The following is a 17299-nucleotide window of genomic DNA, read 5'->3' on the forward strand; positions in this document are numbered from 1 at the left end:
CTCTTTGATATCTCCTGGAGCACTCCTGGTCCTAGAACCAGACAGCTCTCAACTGAACTGGCACAAGTAACAAACGCAGCATCCCCTCTCCTAGGCATTCCTACAAGCCACGCGAGCCCCGTGTTGGTGGAGACGCTGCCTTCTCCCCGGCAGATACCAACATGTTAGAAAGGAGAAACCGTCTATGGCCCTACCACGCTGAACACGCCGGATGTCATCTCATCTCGGAAACCAAGCAGGGTCGGGCCTGCTTAGGACTTGGATGGGGGGATGGATAAATCGCTGGACTTTTGACGATGCAGGTTTTAACATCAGATCGGAGCCCTAATAGCTGTGTGTCTCAACTGTCTGTAGCTGTGTGTCTCAACTGTCTGGGCCACGGCATTAACAGGGAAAAGTTTCCTCCACTTTAAGAAAGAAAAAGACAAAGAGGAGAAGGAAGGCAAGGCGGAGCTCTCCTGGAAGGTACATTAAATCATTAAATGCCAGCACGCCTGCTTCACGTAGGAGGACTCGTATATGTATTCCTGGTAGGGAATGTATGTCCAAAACACCAGCATCTTCTTCTCAGCCCACCCAGGCTGCCCCCATCTAGTTTGATACCGTTTAGGCAGAATAACTATTTCTCCAATTTTCCAGTGCAGAATTAGACTATTTAACTTGACTTCTGCGTTCTCCTATGTGAGACTCTGACGGATCTATGTCCTCTCCCACGTGTACAACCCCCATAAACTGAACTAAGAGAGAAGTTTCATTTTATTTGTTTTTCTTTCTCTCCCTTTCCTGACCTTACGTGCTACATAATCCAGAAAATGATCCAGATGGGAAAGACATTGGCTTTGAAGCAGGAGGAAGGAGGAAACAGGAAGGAATAAAGGAAAGGAGAATAAACCTACTTCTGTCCAGCCGCTGACCGTGGGGAGAAATCTCCCTCCCCTAAAGTCCGTCCCATGCACGGGCTCGAGATGGTATTGTGGGGTCCTTCCCGAGGGAGGACAGAAGCCCAGCTGACTTGGATGGCCTCCCAGCCTTCTCCCCTCACTTCCCCTACTCCTGCAGCACATCTGGCGTAAGTCAATCTGAGCACGACACCCACTTTCAGCGCTGAGTCCTGACCTCAGGACACTGAATGGTGTCACAGCCACCTGTTCTACATAACTTCATAGGCTTTCAATCTATTTTAACGCAGTCAGATTGACCACATAGATGGAGCTCCAGAGTTATCAAGGTACAAATGACTCCTTCCCATAATGTTTCCCGTTAAACCATCTCCCTTTGCCAGAGTAAGCAGATAACAGGATACAGAGGTAGCTCCACAGGCAGCACCACCTGACTCTAAAGTTGTCCCTCCCTGACCCCCTGGACACCTGCCTCTACCAAGCACTCATAAACCTCCTGCACAGGCAACTCAGTCACATGCATGGTTTCCTCCCTTCGGAACTGAGGGGAAGAGGGTGAGACTAATATTAACTGAGCTTCTACTATGCTTCATGTGCTTTCACTTCTACTGGCCACGTAATTTTCATAAAAATTCTACATGAGACACAACACATTTTAGAAATGAGAAAATTGAGGCTCAGGGAGGCCAAGTGACTTGCCTGATGTCACACAGCTAACAGGTAGCAGAGCCAGGATGTCTCTCGCCATTGTTCCATCTGCCATTGAGCACCCTTTCTGCAGAAAGTAAAGATTGCCTTGCTGAGAGACCGTCTGTCTCCGTGCTGACTTTTCTTTGCAGCACCAATTATCTATTTCCAACATATTTTACACATGAGAAAATTGAGGCTCAGAGAGGCCAGGTGACTTGTCTGATGTCACACAGCTAACAGGTAGCTGAGCCAGGATATGAACACTGATCTATCTGATTCCCAAAATCATGTTTTTTTCCACCGTCCACTCCCAAACTGGGCCTCAGGATGAGCTCACAGGAAAAACCTCACGCCTTGTCTTTAGAACTTACCTGCTCTCTCCAACCTGCTTCTGAGACTGCCAGCCAGGTGAGGGTGAGCTCCTCTGGGAGACCAGGGGAGGCTGACATGGGTGGAGGTGTTTCCTGAGGAAGGCTCTGCCTCCAGGGGTCCCCTCTCTGGAAACCTCATGGGACACTGCTACAGCTTTGTCCCCTCCCTTGGCTCGCCGGGTTTTTAGAAGGCAAGATGAAAACGCCTGAGCGGGTACCAGGCTGAGGAATCTTCCAGAGGAAGGTGGGAGATGCTGTTCTGAGAGTCTCATGGCAGCAGGCAGAGGGACCCCTGGCATCCAGTGTGTCTGAGATTGAGGGATGTGCCACCTCTTCTGCCCTGTCACTGACATCCCACCTGGCATTAGGACACACATCTGCCCCCTGTCTGGAAATCTCTCCCTACGTGGTGTCGCTCTATGGGTGGCTAGCCCTGCTGACTGGCACCCAGCAACCCTTCTGTTTTGTTTGGGTTTGGCTTAAGCTGTGCACATATGAGAGAGGCAGAGAACTTGCTTTTCAGTTTTGAAAGTACCGACTGTTAGCAACTGCGACCAGCACAGCCTTTGCTGTCACAGAACCCTTAGGACAGAAAAGGCAGAGGAACAGACGGAAATAAGATGCCTCCAGCACTCAGCGAAACAAGACAGAAGAGTGGCAAGAAAAATACAGAGCGCTGTATCAGCTGTCACAAAAGTCCAAGGGCTCCTTTGACTGGGGTAGGGAGAAAAATCTACCAAGATTGAAAGCCTCTTTCTATTGCTGTGTTCTCGTATGGCCCCTGGGCAAATCTGCCTACCATTGAGGTCTGAGGGTCTGATGAATTCTGCTGGCTCTTCAGTCCTCATCCACCGACCCCACAGCACGTTCGTAGAAAGAGCCCTGATGTGGACCATCGATCCTGGCTCTGTCCTGTCCCTCAGACATGGGACCCTGAGAAAGTCCCCTCCCCTCTCTGGGCCTCTATGTCTTCATCTATATAAAAAACAAAAGCCCTCTGTGCTTTCGTTCAGGTCCAAAGCAAGGAGGTATTATCCATCCGTCCCATTAAATAAATAATCCTGGGCCCAACATCTTGACCTTGGATTAGGAACTTCTCTCTCTTTGAAGCCTTGGTCACCCCAAATATTCCCCGGCTACAAGAGGTCTCTGGGAACCTGTGCTATCAACTAGGAGATACGACATGAACATGGGTATTCTAATAATGGTATTTCTAGAAAGAAGTCTCCCCACCCTTGAATCTGTTCTATATTCCATTGCTAGATTCACTTTCTAAAACCAGAGTCTGCTCTAGGCCGCCCCCCTGCCTCTGACTTCAGTGGTTCCCTGCTGTCTACCAAATAGCATGCACTGTCTCCAGCCGAATATGCAAGGTGGGTATGCAAGGGCCTCCTCAATCTGACTCCAGCGTGCCTTTCTAGAAACGTTTCTTTCCCCACCACCTGCTCTTCCCTATCTTGGCCACCCCTCCACTTCGTCTGCCTGGAAATCACACGCAGCCCTCGGGGCTCTTCTCCAGCTCTGTATCTTCCATGAACACTCGGTGCTGATTCTGTTGTGTAGAATGATGTTTTTCTGGATGTGCTGTCTCACCCCCAATACCGGACAAGTGACTCGTTGTGGCAGGGTCTGTGGTTGCTCATCTTGCTCCTGAGGGTAGCACAGGGCTGGACATGAACTAGCCTTCTGTGACTTTAAAAGGATGGAGTTGAAACAGAAAGAGATGGGGGGCGGTGGCTCCCACCTATAATCCCAGCACTTTGGGAGGTTGAGCCTAGGGAGATTTCTTGAAGCCAGGAGTTCAAAACCGGCCTGAGTGACGTAGCAAAACCTCATCTCCACAAACAAATTTTAAAATGGGCCAGGTATGGTGATGCCCACCTGTGGTCCCAGCTACCTGGGAGGCTGACGTGGGAGGACCACTTGAGTCTAGGAATTCGAGGCTGCAACAAGCATGGGTTGCACCATGCACTCCAGCCTGGACAACAGAGCATGACTCTGCCTCAAAAAGCCTAAATAAATAAATAAATAAATGAAAAAAAAAGAAAAAGAAAAAAGAAAATGGAAAGAACTGGGTTCCTGGGGTATGATATAAAAGTTCTTGGCAGTGAGTACTTGTATGTGTGTGTGTAGGGGAGACAGGGAGAGGATGTGGATAGAGTGGTTTTTAAGCATCCTTTCAACCCTGAAGAGTTGTGTTTGCATGTAGAGTATCTGAAGTTTTTTCAGCACAGGCTCTTTTGTGTCCCGACAAATCTTAGGACCCTAGAGTTGGAAGTCCTCTCTGTGGCTCTAGTATAGAAGTAAGTCCAACATCAAGAAAAAGTTTCTAAGTCAACAGATGTCTGAGGTACTGGTAGAAGCCCAGAGAAGCCAAATGTCTGGTGCTTCTAGTTTGATAGATGAAGAAATCCTGTCTTGGGAATAGACACACATTCTGCCCACACCTGCCCCACCAGCCACCAGCCGGCTGCAGAGCCTTTGAGCGGGGCCAGCTGCGGGCCTGGCAAGGGGAGGAGCCGAAGGCAGCTGGGGAGTCCTTCCCAGGCCTCCTTCAGGGGCTGGCTCGCTTTACAGTGCAGGTGGAGGCTGGGGGCTCCGCCTGGCTCCTCTTGTTTTCCCCACCTGCCTGCAGTGTGGTTTGTCTGCTGGCGCCACGGAGGCGTTGGGGCTGGGGGAATTTGATAGGCAAGGAGGGGGAGGCTGTCTCCTCAAGAGGTGAGTGCCGTTCAGTCCATGCTTCCCTCCCTCCTCCCCTTGCACTGAGGAAATGCCCTTTGCGGTGGCGGGGAGCAGGGAAGAGCTGAAACTGGAGTGTCTGAAGGTTGCAATAAATAAGGGAAGCTACCCTGAGTGTGCTGATTGTCCTTTTGGACCTCTGCTGCCATTGATCATGGGAGACAGAGGGAAGGGCAGACCCCACACAGGTACCTACAGACACCAGGCATGGGGGTGCCTCTCTGGAAGGTCAAGGGCAGCCTCAGGGCTCATCCCCATATCCCTCAGGGCTCATCCCCATATCTCCCCGCCTCCCTAGCTGGGGAGGCTTCTGTTCTTGGCATTTTCCTATTATCTCCCCCAAGCAGAGTGTGGGAGGCAAGGAGCCTGGGTTGAGGGCCCCAACAGGTCCCAAGCCTGCTTAGGATGGCATGAGTTCCCTTTCTAACCTCTCCCTGGGTGCCTAAACAAATGTTATCAGTGACTCAGAGAGCCTCCTGTCAAGGTCAGTCTGCCCTGCCTGACGCTGTCACTGCTGCCTGATGTGAGAACCGATTCTGCTTCCTACCTCCTGCTAGCCCCGGCACCATGCCTGGGCACTGGGCATTAGATGAGCTATCAGTAGAGCCCGTGTGCCAGGTGGAGATCACCCCGAGCCTTCTGCACAAGGACCGCAGGTCTCTTAAGTTTCTGCTTTCCTGGCTGGTCTGTTCTGCAGTGTAACCCTTTCCCTCCTTGGAGCTACCCACTGACATTGCAGACCAAGCCCTGTAGTTTCCCTTGCAATTCCGTCTCCTTTTGCTTGCCTGGCTTTCCAATTTCTGTAGCCCTTGAGTGGCACATTGAGATCTGAAGTGGCTGGGTAGAAAGAAGCACTGTGGGCCTTAGTGCCATCCATCTCAGCCATTTGAGACCGAGCCCTAGAGCATCCCCAGGTCCTGGTGCTATGTATCAGATGTGGGACACGCTTTCTCTTTCAAGGGCCTTATAATCTATGCTGGGAGAGAGGATAGAGATAAAAAGCTAAATACGAATACACGGGAACAAGTGCTCAAATGGGAGTGACAAGTACGTTGTACGCTGCAGAATTCAAGGAACAGGGAGTTCACGGAGGGCAGAACCCTTCTCTTCCCAGGGCTAATGTCCTTTCCTGCCTCCAGACCAGGGGTGGGAAGTCACTCAGTAGCAGGTGGACCCCTCTGTCTTCTCCCACTGAGCCAGGACCCGCTCACCGATAACGCCCCCCCAATCCAGTGTCACTGGGGTCAGCAGGGAAAGGTACTGGCAAACCCCAGGCCTTGTTTCCCTGCCTCCTTCATGCTGTCTTCCCTCCTTCCCTCTCTCCCCTCTCCTTGCATGTCTATACTCAATTCTCTCTCTTTACAGCAGGAATATAATGTTCGGCTGCTTTACACCCACTCTCTGAATGCTGCCAGCGAATAATGACTAAGGTGGTGGGTGGAAGTACAGCAAGTTGAGACCAATTTAGCAGTCCAGGGTGCCAAGAGGAGGGTGATTTAGCAGCAAATGGCTTTGCAGCAGCAAGAAGAGTGAAAATGCCCCCCAAGCCAACAGGTCAGGGAGCCAAGTGCACGGCCCTGCCCTGGGCAGGGATGGCCTCAGCCACCCGACAGGTTATTCCGTGAGGTCAGATTCATGCACAGGAATGGGAGGGTTTGAGAACAATGCCCACTCCCAACCCCATCTCACCTCCACTTTCAACCTCCTTGAGGGGCCCCAGTTCTTGTACCCCGCTCAGGCTGAACGTCTCACCTAGACTGGTCCATTCTCTTCCTACAGAATGTCTGTAACTCTGATGGGCTCGTGGCTGCCCAAAGACTACCCCGGGCATGGCATCAGGGAGGGGCTGTCTGAGCTCACCTCAGACCATGCCACAGGTAGGCAGAGGTGTGGATCTCCTGGGTCCTGACATCTTGGGAGTCTCTGAAGATTTGTGTAATGTCATGTACATGGGCTTGTGAGTTTGGGTATCACAAGAAAGCATGTCTCAGAGGGAGAGACGATGAGAGTGGATGAATGAAATGGATGAATGTGCGTGTGCGTGCACGCGTGTGTGCAGGTGTGTGTGCCTGGGCTCTGGCACTGGCCTGAAGGCAGCCCTATCTTCTCACACAATGATTAACTGACATGAAGCACTTCTATTGGCGATCTCCATGAGGCAGCTCTTTGCTGTCTTTGTTCCAGGTGCTGGATGCAACCCACATCACATCTGTTCAGACACCAATTTGGCCTGTCACTTAGTAAGAAAAATCACCTCTCTGCTGGATTGATTAGAACAATTAGCTTTAGCTGTTAGCTAACACACACATTCCCTCTCTGCTTGTCTTCTGTCTCCATCTTCCGCCTCCCTTCACTCTTCTCCTTCCCACGATGCTCCATCCAATTCTCTTCTCACCTGGGGGCAGCCTCCATGTGTGATTACCCCTGAAGTCTGGTTTCCACACACTGTTGAGCTACCAGTGAAGAGACTGCTATCCCATTTTAGTTCAGAACTAACTTGCTCACAGACAAGGTGGAAACACTGAAATATATTATGCAATTAAGGTTGGCATTCCAATGAAATGTCGTTAATTCAAATTCTGTGGAGGCAATATTTGTTCTAATTTCAACGTGGAGTGGACTAAACCTTTTGAATTGACAAGCTATAAAGAAAGAACTGATACATGATAATTTTCATTCCCTAAAGCAAATCCCAAGTAGACATTCCATTATCCTAGCTACATCCTAGTTTATTGTGGGTTTTTGTTTGTTTGTTTGTTTGTTTTGAGACAGTGTCTCCCTTTGCAGCCCAGGCTGCAGTGCAATGGCGCGATCTTGGCTCACTGCAACCTCTGTCTCCCGGGTTCAAGTGATTCTCCTCCCTCAGTCTCCTGGGTTGCTGGGACTACAAGCGTGCAACAGCATGCCCAGCTAATTTTTTGTATTTGTAGTAGAGATGGGGTTTCGCCATGTTGGCCAGGCTCGTCTGGAACTCCTGACCTCTGGTGATCGGCTCACCTCGGCCTCCTAAATTGCCGGGATTATAGGCATGAGTCATCGCGCCAGGCTCTAGTTTATTGTTTATTGAACTTAACATATACGCATCACAAGCACTTAGAAGAAAGGGAGATGGGGGCTGAAGAGAGCACAGAAAAAGTGAAGAAGATTCAAATGCCCTCCTCATGCTTGAATTACAATAAATGTGAAAGTAACTGCATTCTTATAATTTTAAAAATCTCTTTTTCTTGCATATTAAACACCAACAATTTGATGAGCCTAAATCCATTTAATTAGTGAATCGCAATGACTTAATAGTTATAGCCCAAGATTGAGAATCAGAACAGCTGGTGTTCAAATCTCAGCATTCTTCTTAAAAATCTTGCATAAACTCCTTCACCTTTCTTTTATTTATTTATTTATTTATTTATTTATTTATTTATGAGACAAAGTCTTGTTCTGTCGCCCGGGCTAGAGTGCAGCAACATGATCTCCACTCACTGCAAACTCCACCTCCCAGGTTCAAGAGATTCTCCTGTCTCAGCCTCCCAAGTAGCTGGAACTACAGGCGTGCAGCACCACATCTGGCTAATTTTTGTACTTTTAGTATAGACAGGGCTTCATCTTGGTGGCCAGGCTGGTCTTGAACTCCTGACCTCAAATGATAAGCCTGCCTCGGTCTCCCAAAGCGCTAGGATTATAAGCATGAGCTACTGTGCCCAGCCCTCCTTCAGCTTTCAAAGGTACACTGGGTTTCCTCATCTGTCAAATGGCAAAAGGAATCTTCTCACAGAGTTGTTGTGAGGTGTAAATAATAATAATAATAATTTTATTCCCCTTTTTACAGTGTAAAGTCCTATACAAGTAAAAAGCGCTATTGAAATCATTATTAAGGAAGTCTAGGGATGGCGGAAGTCAGTGTCCAGCAGGAAGCAAGAGTGTGAAGCTCTCTCTGAAATATATTATGTAATTAGGGTTGGTATTCCAATGAAATGTCATTAATTCAAATTCTGTGGAGGCAATATTTGTTCTAATTTCAATGTGGAGTGGACTAAACCTTTTGAATTGACAAGCTATAAAGAAAGAACTGATATATGACAAATTTTCATTCCCTAAAGCAAATCCCAAGTAGACATTCCATTGTCCTAGCTACATCCTAGTCTATTGTGGGTTTTTGTTTGTTTGTTTGTTTTGAGACAGAGTCTCGCTTTGTAGCCCAGGCTGCAGTGCAGTGGCGCGATCTCGGCTCACTGCAACCTCTGCCTCCCGGGTTCAAGCAATTCTCCTGTCTCAGCCTCCTGGGTAGCTGGGACTACAAGTGTGCAACACCATGCCCAGCTAATTTTTTGTATTTGTAGTAGAGATGGGGTTTCGCCATGTTGGCCAGGCTCGTCTGGAATTCCTGACCTCTGGTGATCGGCTCACCTCAGCCTCCTAAATTGCTGGGATTATAGGCATGAGCCATCGCGCCAGGCTCTAGTTTATTTTATTGAACTTAACATATATGCATCACAAGCACTTAGAGAAAAGGCAGATGGGGGGTGAAGAGAGCATGGAAAAAGTGAAGAAGATTCAAATGCCCTCCTCATGCTTGAATTACAGTAATTGAATTACTGGGTACGGTGGCTCACACCTAGAATCCCAACACTGGGAAGCCAAAGTGGGAGGATCACTTGAGGCCAGGAGTTCAAGACCAGCCTGAGTGACATAGTGGGACCCTATCTCTGTAAAAATTAAAAACAATTAGCCGGGTGTATTGGTACTCGCTTGTGGTCCCAGCTACTCGGGAGTCTGAGGAGGGAGGATTGGGGATCACTTGAGCTTAGAAGGTCAAGATTGCAGTGAGCTGAGCCGTGATCACATCACTGCACTCCATCCTGAGAGAAAGAGCAAGATCTTGTCTCTAAAAAATAAAGAAACAAACAAAAAACCAGCGGGAGAGACACAGGATGGAAACTGCAGCAACGCAGCAGGCTTTGCCAAATGGTAAAGGGAGCTAACTAGCCGTAAACTCACCAGCTATGCCCAACTGTAGCTGACACATCCCCATCAACTTCTCCAATCCTTAGAGGAGGGGATCTGGAGGCTAATCTGCACACTGGCTGGAGGCAGTGGTGAGAGGTGAGAGGTTGAAAACCTCCCATTTCTTATGCACCACCTCTGTTTGGTCTGGGTGGCTGGCCAAACCTGGCATAAGGAGGCAACAGGCCCTGGCTAGGGTTCCTGGAAGAGAGAGCCCTGTCTCCTCAGCTCTCAGCTTGTATCTTGGAGCCGTGAACTTGACTTCTGCTTCGCTGACTCCCTTCCTACCCTCCTCAGGTTCAACTTCAAGATTCAGTTCACGGCTACCTCCTCCCTGGTAAGGAAGGTTCTGGCTCACCTGCCTCCTGCTGAGAAACTGAGAAACTGCTGTATTCAAAGTTAGTATTTTGATTGCAAAAACCACCAATTACTTTTGCACCAACCTAATGCAATCCAGTTTTCAACTTACTTGTCATTGTTTACGTGTGCCAATTCTTCTTCCCAACCGTCATCACAAACTTTAGTCTCAAAGCATTATTTATTTCGTCTTTTTGGCTGTTGTTCCCCACTCCCTGGCACCTCACACGGATAAGACCTTTAATAAATAGTGAAATGCAGCGTTTTTCAAACTTGATCAATGATCTTTAAAAGGAAAACTTACCGTGGACCCCCGAGAACACAGGTTGTAATTCCAATATGAGAAATAACAGGGCGATGGAAAGGGCATGGGAGGACAATCATCTGACCGCGTGGCCTTGGAGAAATCATGGCCAGATTACCTCCCCAAACATGGTAGCAATTCACACTCTCCACTGCAAGTCTAGGAGTGTCCATTTCAGGCTTCAAACTGTAGCAGCACAAAGATCTATTCAACAGCAAACTCAAAGAGCTAATATGTAAATCACCTCAAGATTCCCCAGGCAGTTGGATACTTCTTTGTTGGCAAAATCCCAGAAACATCTCATCATTGCCCTGGAACCATCTGGCCCCTGGGGCTCCAAGTGCAGGATTTAAAACCCCAGGTCTAGGTCACACCTAGAACCTCCCCTTCTACAACTGTGTTTGTGGGTTGATTACCTGGAGATAGAGTAGGTGGGGGCGAGGGTTCCCTCAGGCTCCCCGAACTGTTGGTGGGGCCTGAGATGGTCCCATCTAGGGAGAGGTCTTGAAGGAGCTGGCCCAGTAACAGAGGAAGGAAAGTCAGTGGCCACTCTAGCAAAGGGCACCCATGCAGAAATCTACTGTTGGGAACAGTGCTCCTGCCAAAGGTCTCTGAGAGCTCTCCTCTTTCCCCTCACCTTATTAAACAAGCATTTACTAAGGGCCTACTCATAGTATCTACAGAAAGCCAACACTGTATTTTGAGCTCGGAACTCACGACGCAATCTCTGCTTCTAGGAATTTTGTAGACTTCTCAGGAGCCAGTGGGTAAATGCTATAATACACTGATATGACGGTAGGGACTCCGAGGAAGGTACCTGACCCAGAATTAAGGAAAAAATAGGGGAAACTTTCTTGGAGGAGTTGATCCCTATGGTTAAAACCCACAATGGGGCTGGGCGTGGTGGCTCATGCTTGTAATCCCAACACTTTGGGAGGCTGAGGCCAATGGATCACTTGAGGTAAGGAGCTCAAGACCAGCCTGAGCAGCATGGCAAAACCCCATCTCTATTAAAAATACAAAAAATTACCCAGGTGTGGTGGCAGGTGCCTCTAGTCCCAGCTACTTGGGAGGCTGAGGCAGGAGAATTGCTTGAACCCGACAGGTGGAGGTTGCAGTGAGCCAAGATCGCACCACTTCACTCCAGCCTGGGTGACTGAGCAAGAAATTGGGAGCCAGTTAAGTGGAGAAGGTAGAGAGACCAGGCAGGAATATTTTACGTAGAAGAAACAGTGTTCCTATGTTCAAAGGTAACAGAATAACATGGACAGAGCCAGGGTCCAGAACCTTACTAAGCTGATCTCAAATCCCTGCCCCTCGGTTTTGTAGCCTGGCTAAATTACCTAACTCTCCTCATCTGATAATTATACATACCCTGCAGGGCTGCAGTGAAAATTAAATGAGATAATGAATAAAAAGTCCCGGGCACACAGTGTATTTAGTGGTTGGTATTAAGTGTTACGCTATTATCCATTACACTAGTCTATAAGGTGCTTACCCATATAGGTTTGTCATCATTACATTATTCATCTTCCTAGCCTCACTGCCTAGCCCAGAGCCCTGCATTTGGTAGGCACCCAATGAATATTTATGAAATGAATGTTGAATAAGCGCAAGGCATATAAATAAGTTTTCAGGATTAGAAAGCCATTTATGTACGTCTGGAGCCCATGTATAGCTTTGCTATACACGCTGACCCACGGCTTCTCAAAACTGAATGGCACATCTTTCCCTCACACACTCCCAAAGCACTGGCTTTCCCCAGCACACCCCACACAGCAGCACTCCTTCTCTGATAGCACCCCTGTCCCACATCGACCCAGGCACACACAGTTGGGGGCACTTCCTGCAGACAAGCTGAATTGCTGAGACAGGTTTACTTCGTGAAACACACAGTCGCTGCTATAAATGTTAAATAACAACCATCTTCAGCACATCAAATGTCCCATCCTCCCTTTTGCTTGCATATAGACACCCACAGAGATGCCCTTTCTTTTTCTACTAGTTTTCTTCTCTTCTTAAGCAGATTGAGCGCCGCACACTCACATCCACCCAGCTGAGACCTCTTACTAGGACTCCCAGTTGCTCCCTCCCATTAGCTGTAGGACCTCAGGGAATGCCTTTCCCTTCTGATGCCTCCGCTTCTTCACTGGCAGGCACAGAGAGCCCACCGGGCCAACCTGGTAGTTATGTTGTGAGGATAAAGGAGATAACATATGAGATAACGTCTATGATGAGCAGAAAGCGCCTCCAAAGAAAAGCGCTGGATAAATACAAGGTGTAACGCCACGCCTGATTAGCCTGTATGCTCTCTGCCCGCAGACTCCTACCCACAGACTATGTTCCATTCCACTCTTAAACATAAACACCTTTCCCCTCTGTAAATGCTATCTCTAATACCCATATGCGCACACTCTTCAGACACCTCCATACTCCCTCTGGATGCCTGCTGAAAATTGTTTTTGAACTTAGAGAAAGCTCAGGTTACAAACACCCTCTTGCCCGCAGACTCTTCTCAGGGTCTTGGTGCAGGAACTGCCAAGCAGATAGCTCATCTCTTTGTGGCTGGGCTCCTGGGCTCCCAGCACTCCTATTAGGCTGCACTTCCAGCAGAGTGTGGGATCCTTATTAGGAGCAGCGCCTGCCCAGCACGGTCCAGAACTCAGTGCCTCCTTAGTAGTTTCCCAGCGCCCAGGACCAGAGAGCAGAGAGACTGACGGCAGCGGGACGGTGTGGAGGGAATAAGCCAGACAGGAAACGCTTTAGGAGGCCAGATCCCTAAGCACTTCTCATTCCTGGGAAATTGAGGACTGCGAAGCTAACAAGTCTGGAGCACTTTCCCAGGCCTGACATACTCGTGGGCGAGCACAACACTCATTTGCTCCACAGTTCAAACCTTTCCACTTGGAGCAGGAAAGAGAAACATCACCTGGCCCTTGGTGTCTCGGGGGTGCCTGTTGCTGCCGAGCTGCGACCTCTGAAGCCTCTCCAGCCAGAGCAAAGCCTGTAGCAGGGAGGAGGGGTGAGGTCTGGCTGCCTAGGGTGGCGGTGGAAGAAGTGAAGTTAGTGTGGTGCTCTGTGTGTGCGTGGTGCTTTGACTAAATTCCTGAATTGCACACCCAGGACCGACCCCAGGAACCTGTAGCCCCAGGGAACCACTTAGACACTCCGATATACCACCGTCCTCTCTAACCGTCTCCCCCCGTATGACTTATTCCTTGAGGTAAACCTTTGAAATATCTCGCTGCATCGCACCGATGTCCTCCCCACCGGTGTGGACACAGCTTATCCGCAAAGTTCCAGGCATCGAAGTTCAGCGGCCCGGCGCGACCGCCGGACCTTCTTCCTGCGGCCCCTGCTCCTGCGGCCTCGCGTCCCCACGTCCCACTTCTTCACCTCCGACACCAGTGTCACCTAACACTGACGTCCCCGCCAGGATCAGCATCGGGGCTGGAAATAGACGAGCCCCGTCTGCAGGAGACACGGAGACAAAGACAGGAGGACGGACGCACCTTCAGTCATCTCCTCCGGGCCGGGCCGGAGCAGCGGCGCCCACCCTGCAGAGGGGAGACCCTGACAGCTCCACGCGGAGACAAAGACACCTCGACAGCCACGGACACAGACAGACAAAGACGGACGGACGCGCGGACGCACGGACGGGCCAGCCCGGCACGGGGAGCTAGTTTTCCCTCAGCCAGGGCAGCAGACCCTCCAGGGGCGGGGAGACCCCCGGCCACCGCATCTTACCTGCCCCCTGCGCCTCGGGCGCACTTGAGATTTTTTTTTTTTTCCCAGTGTTTCCCGGTGTGTTCTCGTCTCTCTTTTTCCAGAGCTGCTGAGCGGGCCGGGCCGGTCCCACCGCGCGGGATGCAGCTCCCGGCTCCTACTCGCCGGCCGAGGCAGGCAGAGAAACTTTCGGCCTCCCCGCCCGGCCGCTGCCAACCCGCCAGCTCCAGGCGCGCCGGCCTCTGCGCGGGTCCCGGAGCCTGGGCGGGGCGGGGCGGGGAGGGGCGGGGCCGGCCCGGGGCGGGGCCAGCGCCGGCACCGCTGATTGGCAGCGAGCTGCCGGCAGCCGGTTTGTGCCGCTCGGCGGCCTTTGTTCCGGGCTGACAGCTGGGGCTGCCGGCGACCTCGCTGCTCCTTGGCGCCCGCGGCCTGCGCGGGGTCCCCGGTCCGGTCTCTCTGCTCTCACTTCCATCAGCCCCTTCGGGCGACCCTGCCCCCTCGGTCTTCCTTTCTTGCCTGGCCCCCTTTCTCCGATTGTTCCTGTCTTGCTCTTTACGCATCCTTTTTTCCCTTTCATTACCTGAAATTCTTACTCCAGTTTTTTTTTTTTAATCCATTCCGTCTCTCGTTCTCTGTATGTTCCCCATTCTTCATTACCCCTTCCTCTTACTCGCCAGTTTCTTTTTCCTAATACCGTCTCTCCCACTCCCGACTCGCACTAAAGGGCGTGTGTTTTGTTCAAGGACTGGACTAGCACCCAAGTGAGGGGCATTGCACACCACACCGGGATTACAGACTCGAGTCCAGAGCATCGAGACTCCCACTCCCAAAACATTGCAAAGGCAAACTTTTCCAACTCTGAGAGAGCTGAGTTTCAGGTGAAAGCAGAGGCCTGTTTCAAGTTTATAGCTGTTAATCTCACCCAGTGCCCTTCTAACACTATCATTTTCTCTGCCACCCTCGCTTTTAACTTGTAGCAATTGAGCCAGGAGAGGATACAAACTTACAGGGTTTTGTAGGACAAAGGGTCAGTTAACCGAAGTGCCAGGTGCTGCCTGAGGCTTGGGGACTTGAGGGTGCACTGAGGCTAATCCGCTAAAACCAGGCTTGATGGGAAGGTGGCAGCTCTGCCCAAGGAGTGTCAGCCTCACCTTGAAAAAAGCGTGTGTGGGGGGAGGTGGGAAAGGGATTAGATGTAATGGATTAGGATTGACATGACCAATCTCTGATTATAAATAGCATGGGGGCTGGATGAGGTGGCTCATGCCTGTAATCCCAGCACTTTGGGAGGCCCAGGCGGGTGGATCACTTCAGTCAGGAGTTCGAGACCAGCCTGGCCAACATGGTGAAACTCCGTCTCTACTAAAAAAGAAAATAATAATAATACAAAAATTAGCTGGGTGTGGTGGCGGGAGCCTGTAATCCCAGCTACTTGGGAGGCTGAGGCTTGGGAATTGCTTGAGCCTGGAAGGCAGAGGTTGCAGTGAGCCAAAGCGCCACTGAACTCCAGCCTGGGTGACAGAGTGAGACCTTGTCTCAAAATAAAATAAAATAAAATAAAATAATTAAATAGAATGGTGGGGGGTGGGGAGACAGCTCAAAGGAAAACAAGCCATCTGGTTTCTGTCACACCCCTGCTCCCTGCTCAAAACCCTGTAGGGGAACCTCACTGCCTTCGGGTCTTGACCCTGAAGACTCTGACCCTCGAATCTAGGCTTCCTGAAAGATGGCACAGCAAGGGGTTTAAGAACACAGGCAGACTTTCTGCTTGTTATTTGAGCCAGTACCTTCCCCTCCCTCTATCTCAGTTTTTTTCCTTCTTTCTTTTTTTTAATTTGTGAAATGAGGTAACAAATCCCAGAATGTAAATCCCCTGAAGGCAGGAACTTGTTCTCTTCTGTTGGTGGCTGAGGGACTTGGTCTGTTTTATTCATAGATGTATCCCCGACACCTAGAACTTGCCAGGCAACATAGTAGTCACTCAATATGTATTTGTTAAATGAATGAATTTCTCATGTATAGGTTTGTTCTGATGATTAAATGAAACTCACTGCCTTGTGGTAAGTACATACACATGGCAGTGATTACAAGCAATACTACAATTTCCAAGTGTCAACCCCAAAGGCTAACCAGCATTTTTCTGAACATCACCTCCTTTTCCCCACCTTTTTGTATGCTTGCCCCTCAGTCTGAAAAGCTTTTCTCCTGCTCTTGTAACTCTACCTCTCAAAATCTGAGACAAAACATGGGACCCTTACTCATACCTTCTCTTACTGTCCTGGGCAAAATAATGCCTTCTTTTGCTAAAGCCCCATGCTTCTTTGTGTTCCATTCATTGACAGAGAACATGTATTCTTGCTTGCTGGTGAGAGTATCTCAAGAATTTTAGCCGAATAAGTTAATATCGATCAAACATTCCAGCACTTTAAGGAAAGGGCAGATTCTTGGAAGGTAGATTAAGGGATCAGGTGGGCTCCAGACTTCAAACTCATTTTTGTGTCTTCAGAGGTGAGGTTCCATGGAAGAGACAAAGGACTCTGGAAGCCCACTTTTTGTTATGGCCCTACCGCTGACTATATGCTGTTGGACAAGCCATGTCCCTGATGAGGCCTCAGTTTCCTCATCTGGAAAGTGAGTGGTTTGGAGTCCCTGATGAGACCTCGGTTTCCTCATCTGGAAAGTGGATGGTTCGGATGAGAAGATACTCCTTAAAGATCCTCCTTCAGCACCGACACCATTGTCAGTGACATGCTAGGTGAACGCTGGGTGTGATGTGACGCCTTCCTGGAATGACTGAGTCGGGCAAAGGGTATGAGGAGTGTGTTGGTTTGTGTATGAGGGGTGGAAATGGGATACTCTATGGAACAACAGAAACACCCTGCAGAAGGGATACTTTAGAGACAGAGTAGAATGCGTCGAGAGTGGGGGTGGAAATGAGAAGGCAGAATGGAGGAGGAGACCAATGATGGACAGCACAGCATGTGTGTATGTGTTATGGTTCCGTGTGTGTGCATGAAAGCCTCAGGAATGTGGTCTCCAGCAGTACAAAGCCATAATTAGCTCCCTGATTCAGCAGTTGGGTATGGTAATGCAATGGCTGGGTGTGTCTACCCCCAACGCCACCAGTGGGTTCTCAGTGTGGCTCTTTTTCTTCCTTGTCTAATGAAGGTTCGCTGCCCTTCCTGAGTGTCTGGGTTCCTGAGAGGTGTCTCATG

The 17299-nt window shown here is 49.8% G+C and overlaps 1 protein-coding gene across 1 annotated transcript in view; it reads right to left on the bottom strand.

Annotated features, from left to right (window-relative positions):
• LZTS1 (leucine zipper tumor suppressor 1) overlaps positions 1-14330 on the bottom strand; it is a 58572-nt gene extending 44242 nt beyond the window's left edge. The window contains exon 1 of the mRNA XM_005562733.5: positions 14106-14330. The gene's annotated coding sequence lies outside the window, so the exon portion shown is untranslated. The remainder of the gene's footprint in view (positions 1-14105) is intronic.
• Positions 14331-17299: the final 2969 nt, after the last annotated feature.

Source organism: Macaca fascicularis, chromosome 8 (genome assembly GCF_037993035.2).
Source record: "Macaca fascicularis isolate 582-1 chromosome 8, T2T-MFA8v1.1".
NCBI lineage: Eukaryota > Metazoa > Chordata > Mammalia > Primates > Cercopithecidae > Macaca > Macaca fascicularis.